The sequence below is a fragment of the Rhyacophila brunnea genome, unplaced genomic scaffold (assembly GCF_057557595.1).
Source record: "Rhyacophila brunnea isolate RB1 unplaced genomic scaffold, BYU_Rbru_1.0 scaffold_41, whole genome shotgun sequence".
In the NCBI taxonomy this organism is placed as follows: domain Eukaryota; kingdom Metazoa; phylum Arthropoda; class Insecta; order Trichoptera; family Rhyacophilidae; genus Rhyacophila; species Rhyacophila brunnea.
Genome location: NW_028233078.1, coordinates 1,692,275 through 1,705,923, shown reverse-complemented (window position 1 = coordinate 1,705,923; position 13,649 = coordinate 1,692,275).

The following is a 13,649-nucleotide window of genomic DNA, read 5'->3' as shown; positions in this document are numbered from 1 at the left end:
TATCCCTCTATAATGTGGGTTGGTTAAAAGTGTTTGCTGCATCCCTTGCTTCTAGACGGCATAATTACCTTTATGGTAATTTACCAATGCCTCTGCGCGAAGAAAATTCGAACCTTCAATCATTTAAATAGAGATCATGGGTCGAGCATACACAACACTTAACTATCACCATTTTATTTTATTTATAAAATAAAAAATCACAGTTTATAAAAATATTACATCAAACATAAGATCCTAGAATTTTAGATTAAACAAAAAAATATGTTTCTAATTTTCGAATAAAAGAAAAATAGCACAAGAAATTATAATATTTGTGCTACTAGCTGACTCTTTCGTATAATTTTCATGTTTTTACAGATAATATAGGACTTTCTTCCGTTATTTTAGCAGATAATGCAATTTATTTCTTCTATTTGCTTATTTATAGATCTACTATTAGCTATTTACTTTATTTAGCATCCCGGCCAAGCTACTTTTAGCATAATAATCATCTAAGATCTAATTTAAATGATATGAATTAAACTTAAGCCCATATAACCAAATATTTTTATAATATAATTTAATTTTTCTTAAGAAATTAATCTAAAAAACAATTTTGGACTTTTTTTATGCCTTAAATTACTTTTATAAATATATATGTATTTTTATATACTAGCGTATTTACAAAATTTATTGCTAATATTAAAAGTAATTTTTATAATTAAACACGATGTTAACTATATTTGTGCGTATAATTATAATTTCTTTGGTCTAACCTATTATTTCAAGTACCTTTTTATTTTTTTGAAAACTAAAAGTGGAACTCGATTCAAAATATAATATAAAGCTATCTTTAATTATATTTTTTTAAATATTTTTTTTATTTCCAAACATTTTTTAGATTCTATTAGTGCTGGGTCAAAAATAAAAAGAAGTTTTTTTTTTAATAGAAATTAAAAAACAACATGAAAATTCATTAAAAGTTTATATTTAATGTTATTTATAGTAGATACAGTACGAAAATGTAAGATAAATTTTCTTCGTTTACGTATGGAACATATTTTTTTAGGAAAAACCATCACGTAATCACTATAGGGATAAATTTAAATGGGTTGATCATATGCCGCCAAGATTCATAAAAATGCTTGGTCTCGATAATTTATGAAGAACAATGATATAGTAAGATATACTCACTCCATTCTAAAAAAAATCCGCGATACTCAGTACAGGATGATATGGAAAATATATGCTCAGATAAAAGTAGATGCAAGAATTAAGGTCTTTATTAAATTTTCTGTGACTGATCTGATATATTCGTATATTACAAGTAAAAAAATGTACGCATTGATATAAATCTGGGTAACTAGTATTGATAATATTTACATGGTCAAAAACGAAAGGCAGAGAAAATAAGAATTACCATGATTTGAATTTTCATTAATTTTAAGTATAAAACAACGATCATAACATATGTCGTAACATGGTATGGAGTGGTAACAAATCATAATAAAAATTAACTGTAAGAACTCGAAGTCACAATTAATATCGAGGCAGTTATCCCAACTATAGGATTTCAAAAAACTCAAACATATAGTTTTTAAGAAGCTTAAAACTATCGAGGAAAGATAAGAGAAGAGGATATAGCTAAGAGTATAGATATGATTTTCCCGGGATATTAATCACGTCACGTCTTAAAAATTGGTTTATAATCACAATGTCAAAATTAACCCTTAAATAAAACAATTAGTATTTTATAAAATAAAGTAAAATTTATTTAAATATTAACATAGTGCTATTCCTAGACTAACAAATGTTCGAATAGTATTTTTTAAATGATCGAATTGTTACAAATTTAAATTTGCATGAACTAGACAAAAATTTTTTTTTTAATTATGCTTCAAATTTTAACCTTCATTTCATTGGTAAATCGATAATATTATGAAAGCAGAATTATTTTCGATTAAAAATAAGATGTTCGAAGAGAAATCAACAGCAAAAAATGGCTTTAATTTTATAAAATATAAATACAGGAATAATTAAAAAAATATTGCTTATACCATTCGACCTTTGTATAATTAAATTTGACAAAAAACTTAAAGATACTAAAAAAATAAAATCATATTACTTCATTTACAAATTCATGCGGAAATTTTATGATGATTTCTATTGGTTTCCGACAATTTGTATCATACAAAAATTTTGATTCCAAATCAGGGATTTAATGAAAACCTGGGATCTGGTAAAAACATTACATATAGTGATTTTTTTTGTCTTCCACTAATTTATATGTGATAGAAATTTAGAATGACAAAACAAGGAATAAAAAGAACAACTAGAGGTAATTGGGAAAGAAACAAATACGAATCCAATCCTTTAGCGATAAATCAAAGTTATGGCATTATAATACGTATAAACACAAAGAATCACACTTCCGCTAACATCAAGCGTAAGTAAAGGTATAATATAGCTATGAATAAGCTATAAAAATGACTAAGAGAATGCAAATAAATGAAAATTTACGAAAAATTTATTCTTATGAAAATTAAAATCAATTTATCTGAATAGATCAATCTAATGTGCAACAATACTTAAATTTTTTTGCAAAAGAATTAATAATTCACATAAAAAATTCCCAAACACTTCATAAAACACCACAATAAATAGCTATCTCGATAATTTTTTATTTAGGTGTTGTATTTTAGCTTGATGTGTTTATGGTGAGCCCATATTATGTATAATTTATACATATCCCCTCCCTTTCATTCTCTACACTTTTCTTGGAATATCAGTTCAAGATTTTAATATGAATATAGTAAACAGCACTTATTCGAAAGGCTATTGAGGGACAACATCAGGTATGTAAATGTAACAAATATATCCTCACATATTATCATACATCAAAATATAATAATAATTCAAAAATAATGCATTAAGAATACCAATAGTTATTATCAATTGAACATAACAAAACTATTTATATAAGCTTCAAATTATATCACTATTATATGATAATATTAAAATCTTATTTGTAAATGAGTCATAGTATTACAAACGATACATGTTAAACCGTCCGAATACATAAATAAGGGCATTTGATCAGATTCATAATAAATTGTGGTTTTTTTGGGGTCTTTGCGCTTTTATTTGGCTAAATAAATGAATATTTAGATACTTTAGATTTAATTATGCCTATTTTTACATGCAATTTAAGTTTAATTCATTTATTGATTACCCTTATATCTCTCCAATCTACATGCAATTCAAATACAAATAAGTAGTACTACTATAAAATGATGGAATTCAATGTCACGAATCTGATCGAGGTATATATACAGACCTTGGGATTGAGAAAAACCCTTGAATTAATAGGTCTCTAAAGAGAGAAGATATTGAACAAGACTTTAGAGAGGAGAAGATCTCCATGAGTATAAATCGCTGCGCGCGCAGGGAATCAAGCAAGTTGTGCACGAAAACAAAAACTAAAATTATAACTACAAATTTAGCCCATAAATAAAAAATACTGATAAAATGAGTATTTGTGAATTTAATTCATTATAGTTTTTAAGTTTTTTAGATCTACCAGATATTTTTTCAGAATCTACAGTGTGTAATTCCAGGATCTTACAATTAAGGTGATTTTATTAATGTGTTAGAGTCTGTTTGTTTATTTTTTTATAGAGTATCTAGAACAATAAAGTGATTAATAAAACCTAAATGGATTTTAAAGAATGTTTGTATATCAAAATTTATTTATTCTATATTTTTTTTACCCTCAGTGATAATTTTAATGCTGCAAAAGAATATTTAAAATATATTCATCAACAGGCATTTTTCGCATTCTGTTAACCTATTTCAATAGAAAAAAAATGCTTTTCTGGGAAAGAGAAGGAAAAGCAGCTTTTTTGATTTAGAAATTTTCTTCAATTATTTCCATGTGATATAAAATACAATTATAAGAAGACGAATTATATATAAATAAAATAATAGATAAATATATAGATATTCGACTAATTTTTTTTTTGAATTATATTATCGGCTTTAATTAATTTTTTACTGGTTTTTCATAGGGTAAACTCATGATATATTAGCATTTATGAATATTTGTGTTCTAAATTCATACATCTTTTGTTATACACATGGATTAAACCATCTTTTTTTAATAATTTCTTTCTTGTGATATTTATATTTGGCGATACCTTTCACATTAAAGAAATAAGCACAGTATAAATTCATGCTGCTCAAGTTTATTTTTTTTTGACAGTATTATTAACCATCAGATACATATATCTTAGTATTTGAATCAAAAAAATTTTCATATGAAAATAAAGCAAGCTATTCTTACAATAGTATTTTATAGAAATGTATTAAATAAGATGATAAAATAATTTTAGGCTATTTTATTGCTTTTTCTAATACTATAGCTGTTTTGATGCATATAAAAGTGCTCATTTGAAACATAGATACCGATTTAATTAATTTCTATACACGTTTTATATGTAATATAAGAATTGATTCGGACAAATCTTTGCTTCAGTTTTTTATAAATCGAGCGCTTATTCTTTCAATTAAAACAAATACTGTTTGTTTTGAAAATAATAGCACACTTGGTGTTGCATTTATGTTTATATTATAAAGCTTTTTTGATTTTAGCTTCAGAGCTTTTTTAGATAAAGATTTAGCCCGTAATCCTTTTGATCTTTATATAATTATCAAACAGCCAACATATTACTTATGGTCACTGTAAGATTTACCATTTACTTTATTTTACATTAAAAATTTAAACAAATGTATTACTATTTTTATCATATATTTTGAATTTTAAATGTTTTTATTTGGATTATTTTTTCATAAAAAGATATTTAATGCGAAATTATAATATCTTTGTATGCTTATCACGAAGAAAATTATGTTTTGTTATTTTTTTTTCAAAAAAGGCATCGTTTCAGTAGATTAAGTTAAATTTATCCAATCTACTCGAATGAAAACAATAAATGTATATTTTTATCAAAGTATTTCGGCTTTTATAAATTTAAAAAAGATGGGTGTATTACCGATGATTATGATTGTATCTCTGTAAAAAAAAAACCTTTTATCCTACAATTTACCAATATACGGTACATTGTTTTCCGATTTAGGTTAGATCTATAAAAAAAAACCGGAAAATTTTTCTATTTTATTTAAAATTATTAGGTTTTTACAATTATCTTTAGAATGCAAGTACAAAAATCATATAAAAGACTCAAAGGGATTATTTTAACATCTTTTAAATACGTTTTTATGTGCTAGGATTACTTTTGATACATACAAATCATTTTTAGGTTGTATCATGAAAAAAGCAGGACCCATCAAAATTTAATGATAAGTGCCCGTTTATTTTTTGCATTAAATTATTCCTTATTTCGTAAATAAGTGAATACTAGGGTACTACATCATAATAAATTACACATAGAAATCAAATAATACCGTCAAATTAATATTATCCAAACGATTAAGTTTGCAAAAAAAGAATATGGATTCGTTTAATTTTTGAGCATCGCGACAATAATTATTTGTTTCCCTTAAAAGTTAGTAAAAAAACCGAAAACAAGGGAACTTATATCAATTGTTAATCATAATATAAAGAAAGGGGAAAAAATGCAATTATAGCAGATAAAAATAATAATAAATTTTTAATATGTGATAATCAAATATTCTGAATCATTATATGGACTTAAATATCCATTATCGTGAAATACATTATTTTTTAAGTCTAGAATGAAAAAAATAAAGATTTTTCGAGTAGTAAAGCTATTCATTTCAAAGAGTCTTTTAATTTAATATCATATGTTTGCGAGTTTGATAGAAAGATTGAATGGAGAAGGTATCACGAATTTTAAAACCAAGATATTATGAGAAATCAGAAGTGATTCGTTCTGCATGCAAAATAATGGATAGATATGAGTGTGCATTTAAAAAGAAAAAAAATACGCAGAATATTCGGTCGATGTTGTATATGTTTTTTGTATAATTGATCGCTTTGGAGATTTAAGCATACTTAGCAGTTTTTGATGACCGGACATAAACAATTTTAAAGAATAAACTTGAAGAAAATCTAGATAAGGTGTGCATTACTTATTATAATTTTCGGAAATATTTTAGTGAGCTAAAAATAAGGTTTGCAGGATATTAAACAGTTAATTACACCCAAATTTCAAAGATTTACAAAACTCAAGTACATACCAGCTTAATCAAATTAACTTGCTCTGGAATTGAGATACATGCTCTAATAAGTAAAAAAACATAGAAAAATGAATTTTGATTTTGTGATTATATGATTATTAAGCGAGTCTGGTTATCCTTTTGTAAATTTAATTAAATTTATTTTGATATACAAAGTAAATGACCAAATAGAGCATATGTAAAACCTTGTTATTGAGAAAAATTCTTGAATTAATGAGTCTTAAACGGAGGAGAGGTATTAAAGAAGACTTCAGAGATTAGAAAAAGCTGAACCATTCATACGCTGTGCGATCGAGAGATCAAGCAAGTGTGTTGGAGAACAATAACATAAATTATAATGAACAATTTAGGCCCAAAATAAATAAATTTCGAAATAGATTTTAGGGACGAACAAAAATTTCAACATATTTTAGATTAACGAGGTTCCATGGGCCTATTATTAGCAATGATATAAAATTTGTCAATTTACATGAAAATAATTTTTTTTTGAATCCTTAAAACTTTCATAAATGGGATTCAGCTTAACCTATGCTAATATCACACAAAAATACACAAATCTATATAGATTAAAATGATTATATTTTCTACGAATAATAAGTTTGAGGCTTTTAGGTGTACAAATACACTAAAACTGGTCTGTATAGACTAAAAATCGGATAATTTTCAAAGTTTGAAAAAAACATATCTTATTATCATGTATTATATCACTTGTTTTATTTAAAGAAAATGTAAAAGTGTATCATTATAAGAAATCCTACCTGACTTTCAATAAAACAATCAATTTACATAATAAACATAATGTTTTTAGATAACATATTTCAGCCTTTTATGTACGTTTTATAGTGTTTTACGGAATAAAATTTCTGTGTGTATTTTGATAAATTTTTTGTGTTTACTATGTTCGATAGCTATAAAAAACCTTGATCTTATTTTATTATCCATTATATGAAGGCAATCACAATATTTTTTTTAAAGGGGTTAAACCGTGTAATCACAGAGAGTTATTGTAAAAATAGCAAATATTATTTTTACATTTTTATATATGCAAACCTCAGTAATCAAAGCCGCAAGATATGCTGGGACTGTTTCCTCCGATTACGTTAATAAGGAAGGCCGTGAAAGGGGTGATTTTTTTGCTTTCCACCAAACTCTAGAGAGTTGGATAAGGTTGAGACCTTTAATAAAAGCATTTTTTTTATGTATGTAAACGGTATTATATTACAGGAACAAACCCATAAAAAAGATATTTAAGCTCCATCATTTAAATACAAATGTAATGATCTAAAATATGATATTTTTTATTATTAATTTATACAATCAAATAATCGTTTACTTGAATCATATTATTAATCCATAAACTGTCACTAGTAATTTGTACTGTTCGAAAAAATAAGATTCTTTAATTTTTGAATTGCTCAAAATATATGTCATAATTTTTTCCGTTTTCTATAGATGCTTTCAAAAATATAATGTCTTTAGGTAAATTTAGGTTTATAAATTTTATTTTTCCGGGATAATATGAATCTATTAAAGCTATTATTTTCTCAGCTGTATTTCTATCCATTCCTCAAAATTATTCCTAAGTAGTAAAAATATTACAATATTATATTAATACTCTGATGATATAAACACAAAACATTTTTTACATTTTTTAATTTTAAGTTCTTTCTAAGGCAATTGGTGCATAATAAAGGAGCAAATTTTTTAGAAAAAATTCCTATGAATTCCAAATGCACGCTTTTTGTGCGATAAAATTAGTGTTGTATATCAAATGCACATTATTCATCTCGAGGGTTAAAAAAATTATGATTTTTTTGCGAAGTTTTATATACTTAATATATAATTTTTTTGAATTGGTTTTTAACTATGTTCTCAGACGACGAAATACTAAAAAATATTTGTAAGAATGAATATATGTTACACTTGATTAAAATACCCAATGTTTTAAAACTAATTTCTAAAGACACATATGGTTTAAAATACATAGAGAAAAAATAATTTAAAAAAAATATGATAAACTAACTACCTAATCTTACTAGCTTTTAAATTATGGGATATTGACCCGATAATATGATTTTTTTATAAAATGTGAATTTTACTGATAAATAACTTGATATGAGCGTAAAATATATATTAGAAGCTAGCATTTTTTTATTTAAAGCATCATAGCCTTTTACTAATAAAATTCAAATCAAGAAATATCGTAAAAATTTAGACATATAAATTAAAATTGATTCCTGATACATACTTCACTTTTAACTAAACTACAATCTTTGCTTATAATAAAGACACTAAGATATATCATTTCGAGTTAAGGCATTTTAATTATCTAACAGACACCATTTCTTTTGTGTATATCATATTCATGTAAATGTGTCAAGGATATTTCTTTAAAATCTAAAACCCTCTTTACTTCTGATTTATAACGAATCGCTATTTATATTTATCAATGAAATTTTAATTTCTTATTTTGGAATAGTCCGTCTTTTTTGAGTCATTGAAATAGCGATTTTGGCTTTTTTAAATTTAAAAGTTGAAAAGCCTTAGGTTTCTCTATACGTAAACTAAAAACACAGAAATAATTACCATTATAAAGATATTATCCTACGTATCACAATAAATTATGTTGAAATCCTCTTATGAAGTGTATTTAGAACTAAGTTTTCATAAAACGTCAAATAGACAATTTAAGTAAATAGGAGAAAAGAAAAATATATTTGAAACACACTTGATAAAAAAAAAATTTATATATTTTATGTTCCACAATGAATTTTTACAGTCTTTTATTGGTCTTTTTTTTTATAGAAATTAATACCTCATTTAAACTGTTTATTACGATAAAAAGATAAGAATAACTACAAAGATGTATAATTTCTTCAACAATTTATTCAAATTCAATGCTCACTTATTAGAGTGTTTTAAATAAAAATATAAGTAAATGTCATTAAAAAGGCAGAAAACTAATTCATACGCGGGTATACGCTTCAACTAGATTTTAGGACGCTAAATTTTAAATATCGTTTTTGGGCGACATAGTAACGTTTTTTTAGCAAAAAATAGTATACGGATTATTAGTTTCATCAATATTTAAGTTTCTGAAGCCCTATTAAAATTAATAACTTTTTTGAAAACTTAAACAATATTTTAGGTTTGGTAAATTTTGTTTTGTATTCAAATTTTTATTCAATATACTTTTAATATAGTTATTCTGCAACTAAGTACGTAGGCTATTTATTATTTTTCCTGGTTTTTATTTTTATCACAGCAATGTAATATTTTACTAGCTCCTAGAAATAATTGTGGCCGAGGTGCTTAATTTACAAAGTTATATTTGTTTTGTTCGTCGTAAATGTTTATTAGAAATGATCAGCCCAATTTATCATGAATATATTTTCTTATTATATAATACTTATTTATATAAAACAGGATTTTTTGATTACTCATATACTCTATGTAAATATTTTCATCGATAAAATCAATATTCGATATGGAATAATTTAATTTAAAATTATAGATATAAAGTGACCCCGAGATCGAAAAGAACAAAGATAATGTCAAATTTTGCAATTTTAAAGAATAAATATATAATAGAAGCAAAAACATTAAGAATCAACACTTTCAAAACAAAAATATCATCCTTACATAGTTATTTACATTTACAAGATGAAGAGAACTCTTTGGTTACTAAAATATGCCGTGATCCAAAATTTATATTACAATTAAATGATAATTCTTTGAGCCTGCTCAAACTATATTGTGCATTCAAAGACCATATAAAAAATAAAAAAAGACAAAGTAAGCTGAGTATGAAATCAAAAGCCCAACATAATTTAAGGAAACAAAGGACAACGAAACCTGGCTCAATTAGAAATGGAAAACTTGCTGAATATTTTTCTGATTATGATTTTATTGACAAGCGGGCTCGTTTTATATCGCAGCTTCTTAATTTTCAAAAAGATGCTTGGAATAGATTAATGACAGAAGATTTGATGGGATTTTCCAGGTTATCGAAAATTCTTGGATATAAAAAAATGCAAAATTTACCGATTGAACTGAAGTATAAGAAATATATTCTAGAGTTTCAAAAATCGAATCGAACAGCGTTTAATGAAAACTACACACATGATACATATTATGTAGATATGCTTGAAGAATATATTAAAACAAAGGATCTGCCGGAAAGTTTTTTAAAAAGGGTTTTATTCGAGCTAAAAATGCATAGGACGTTTTGCTGCTCCAATATAAAGGAGTTATTTGGGTGTGGAATCACGCAAATAAATAAAGAATATGCAAAGATGATTTTACAAATTCAGGAGGATTGCGTGTATGTTAAGTGTAAAATTTCAAGTAAATTCTACCCGGAAGTGCACCTGTTCAATAGTTATATAGATACCCTCAGAACAGGTGCGATTCCAGATAAAGGAATGGCGCCTTCATTTATTCCAAAAACACCCAATGAGAAATACATACATGACTATATACTATCGAAGATAAAAGAAATCTCTAGGAAACCTAGAAGCATGTTTTCATTGAAAGGTTTCTTTAAATTTACATAAGATTTTAGATTAGGAAATAAATAAATAAATCACATTAACCATGTTAATTTATCAAAATTTTTTCAATAAAATATTCTAATTTGTGTTAACTCCGTGCACGATTCGTTTGTCTTTCTAACACATAATATACTCAAAAATAGTCTTTTTTAAACTAAACCAAGTGTATCATATCATGGTGCTGTAAAATTTATAAATAAATTCTTTAAAACTTATTCGATATTAAACCCCTGTTAGTAGAAAAATAATTTAAAAATTGATATCAAGGGTGATTTAAAAAAAAAATATTTTCAAAAAATATTATCACAAATACTAATTAAGTTTTATTATAATTTAAAGTTGTTTTACTCTTATAAATATTAATCCCAAGCAATAAATTACAAAATACGATCTTTATTTAACCCGGTCTGGGAAAATTTGGACATAACAGATAATATTACATTTTCAATAGTTGAACATATTATGGATCTTTTGATTTTGAATCCTTTTTAGCTTATGATCCATTTAAAACCCCCAAAATTTACTAGTTTTCAAATAAATTTATTCAATTTCTAGAGATAATATGAAACTATTTTTACAGAACATGCGGAATAAATAAAATAAGCCATATTGTAGGTTAACTATTTTAATTTAGCTTATACATATTATCCTTTAGGATATTACCAATTTGTTTTATACAAGGGTTAAAACCCGAAAAAATATTGATTTTAATCTATGATTTTTGAGGAAATGCATATGTTACAATAATATATTTCAAAAAAAGAAGCTATAAATATTTACTTTGAAATATAATTGTAAAACCTTTTTATTAATTCGCTGTTTAAGTGTAATATTCGCATTTACACACATTTATTGATTAATAATCAAAAATTATAAATTTTTTTTTATAATTTTTTATACTAAACGAAGATTTAGAAACCGAGTTATGTTGATTCAATCACAAATTAGTAAGAAAATAAAAACCATTTTAATTTAAGACCTCTAAAGGTTTTAACTCAAAAATTGGCTTTATGTAATAGTTATCTAAGATCGAAATAAGGAAAAATTTGTTGTTATTTTTTTTTCTTTATATATCTGAGAAATATAGTTTTATAAAATAATATGAAAATAATGGATTATAACAATTAAACCGAACAATATTTCTCTTAAATCTATCCATATAAAAAAATCAAATCTTTTATGATGAAATTTGTTATATAAACCTTATATTTTATGTGCATTATTGTTTATATATAAAAATCCTATGTTTTTATATATAGAGAAATTATGGTATTTATATATAGCCGTAATAAAACTTAATATACTCAATATATTATAGTTTTTATCGTTAAAATCATGTTTTAGTGTATTTAATTTACATATTCAATTATACAATACACATTTAAATTCTGTTCTTTTATTATTCAAATCTGGGATTTTAAATAAAAAAAACTAAAGTTTGAAAAATTAAATATAATACTTTCACATAAACCAATTTCTAAATGATTATTATTTATTTCTGCAAGTTTTTATAATTAAATAAACTATAGATTTTTAGTATTTTTCAAAGAAATAATGACTTTTTGCCTCAAATATAGTTTTTTTAATTTATAAAATCTTTAATAAAAATCTTATAAATTTTTACTGTGCATTAATTACTATATTGTACCAAAATAAACCAACTTTAGTCTAAAAAAGTGATATTATTGAATAGTAATTTAATAATTCATTTCAGACTTTACAATTTTTTTTATTTTAATTTTGTCAATTACAAAAACATACATCTGAATTTATTTTATGCTCCTGAAATAAATTCTTTAGCAATTATTTCTGCGAATTTCTTCATCTAGTATCTAATTTTTATATTTATAAGCAAGGGAAAAAAAAGAAAATATTTAAGCTCTTAAAAACACTGCAAACTAAGTTCTAATTGCTATAATGATTTTTCTAGAATATATGTCGTATGTTTCATACAATCCATATTATTTTAATGCCAAAATTGGTAAGTACACATATTAATTTTGTGTTGATTTTCAATCTATCTAGGTTCATAATGAACAAAGCTACTATCGATTCAAGATGAATAATATGATGTACGACATGAGAAAACGTATTTGCGACAGAATTTATGCTGTAAAACCAAAGAGAGTGACGCACGAGAATTATTCGAACATCTAGTAACAATATTGTCAGGGTTGTATTCGCGTCTCAAAAGTTACAATATTTCCATCTTATCTTAAGTTAAGTAATATATAGCAAATTATTATATGGGAATTCATGTTTGTATTAGATAAGTATCAAATTTTGAATATTTTTATATGCGTTTTCGGTATATTTATTTTCATTATTAAATAAAAAGCTTTTTAGATTTATTTAGTCCTCTAAATCTTTATATCGAATAATATAATTTCAAGATATATAATTTTTCTTTTGAAAAAAAGTTATTAGTCTTCGAAATTTATATAGATTATATCGAATATCATGTGCGTTAATGTATTATTTTTATGTTACAGAAATATTTTTTATATTTTTTTTGTTATTTACGTAAATTCGATAACTAACGCCTCTTATTCATATAATAGAGGTGATTGGCTTTTCGGAAATCAATTTTATTGGATCATGTATTTTCAATTATATTTACATCAAAAAAAATTATCCTAAATTTGGCACATAGGATATTTATTTCGAAATAAAATACAGCGATTTTTTATGTTTAAATTTTACTTTTAGCTTTTTAAATTTAATTTTGCATAACTTAGAATTGCTCTATAGAAAATATTTGATTTATTTTTTTAAGACCTATTAATTTTATAATCCCCCTATATGATTTCTTTGTTTTTTAGACATTTTAATTCAAGTGTTTCCTAAATCCTATTATTTGTGCGTATAATTATTCAATTTGTGCACGTGTAACACCCT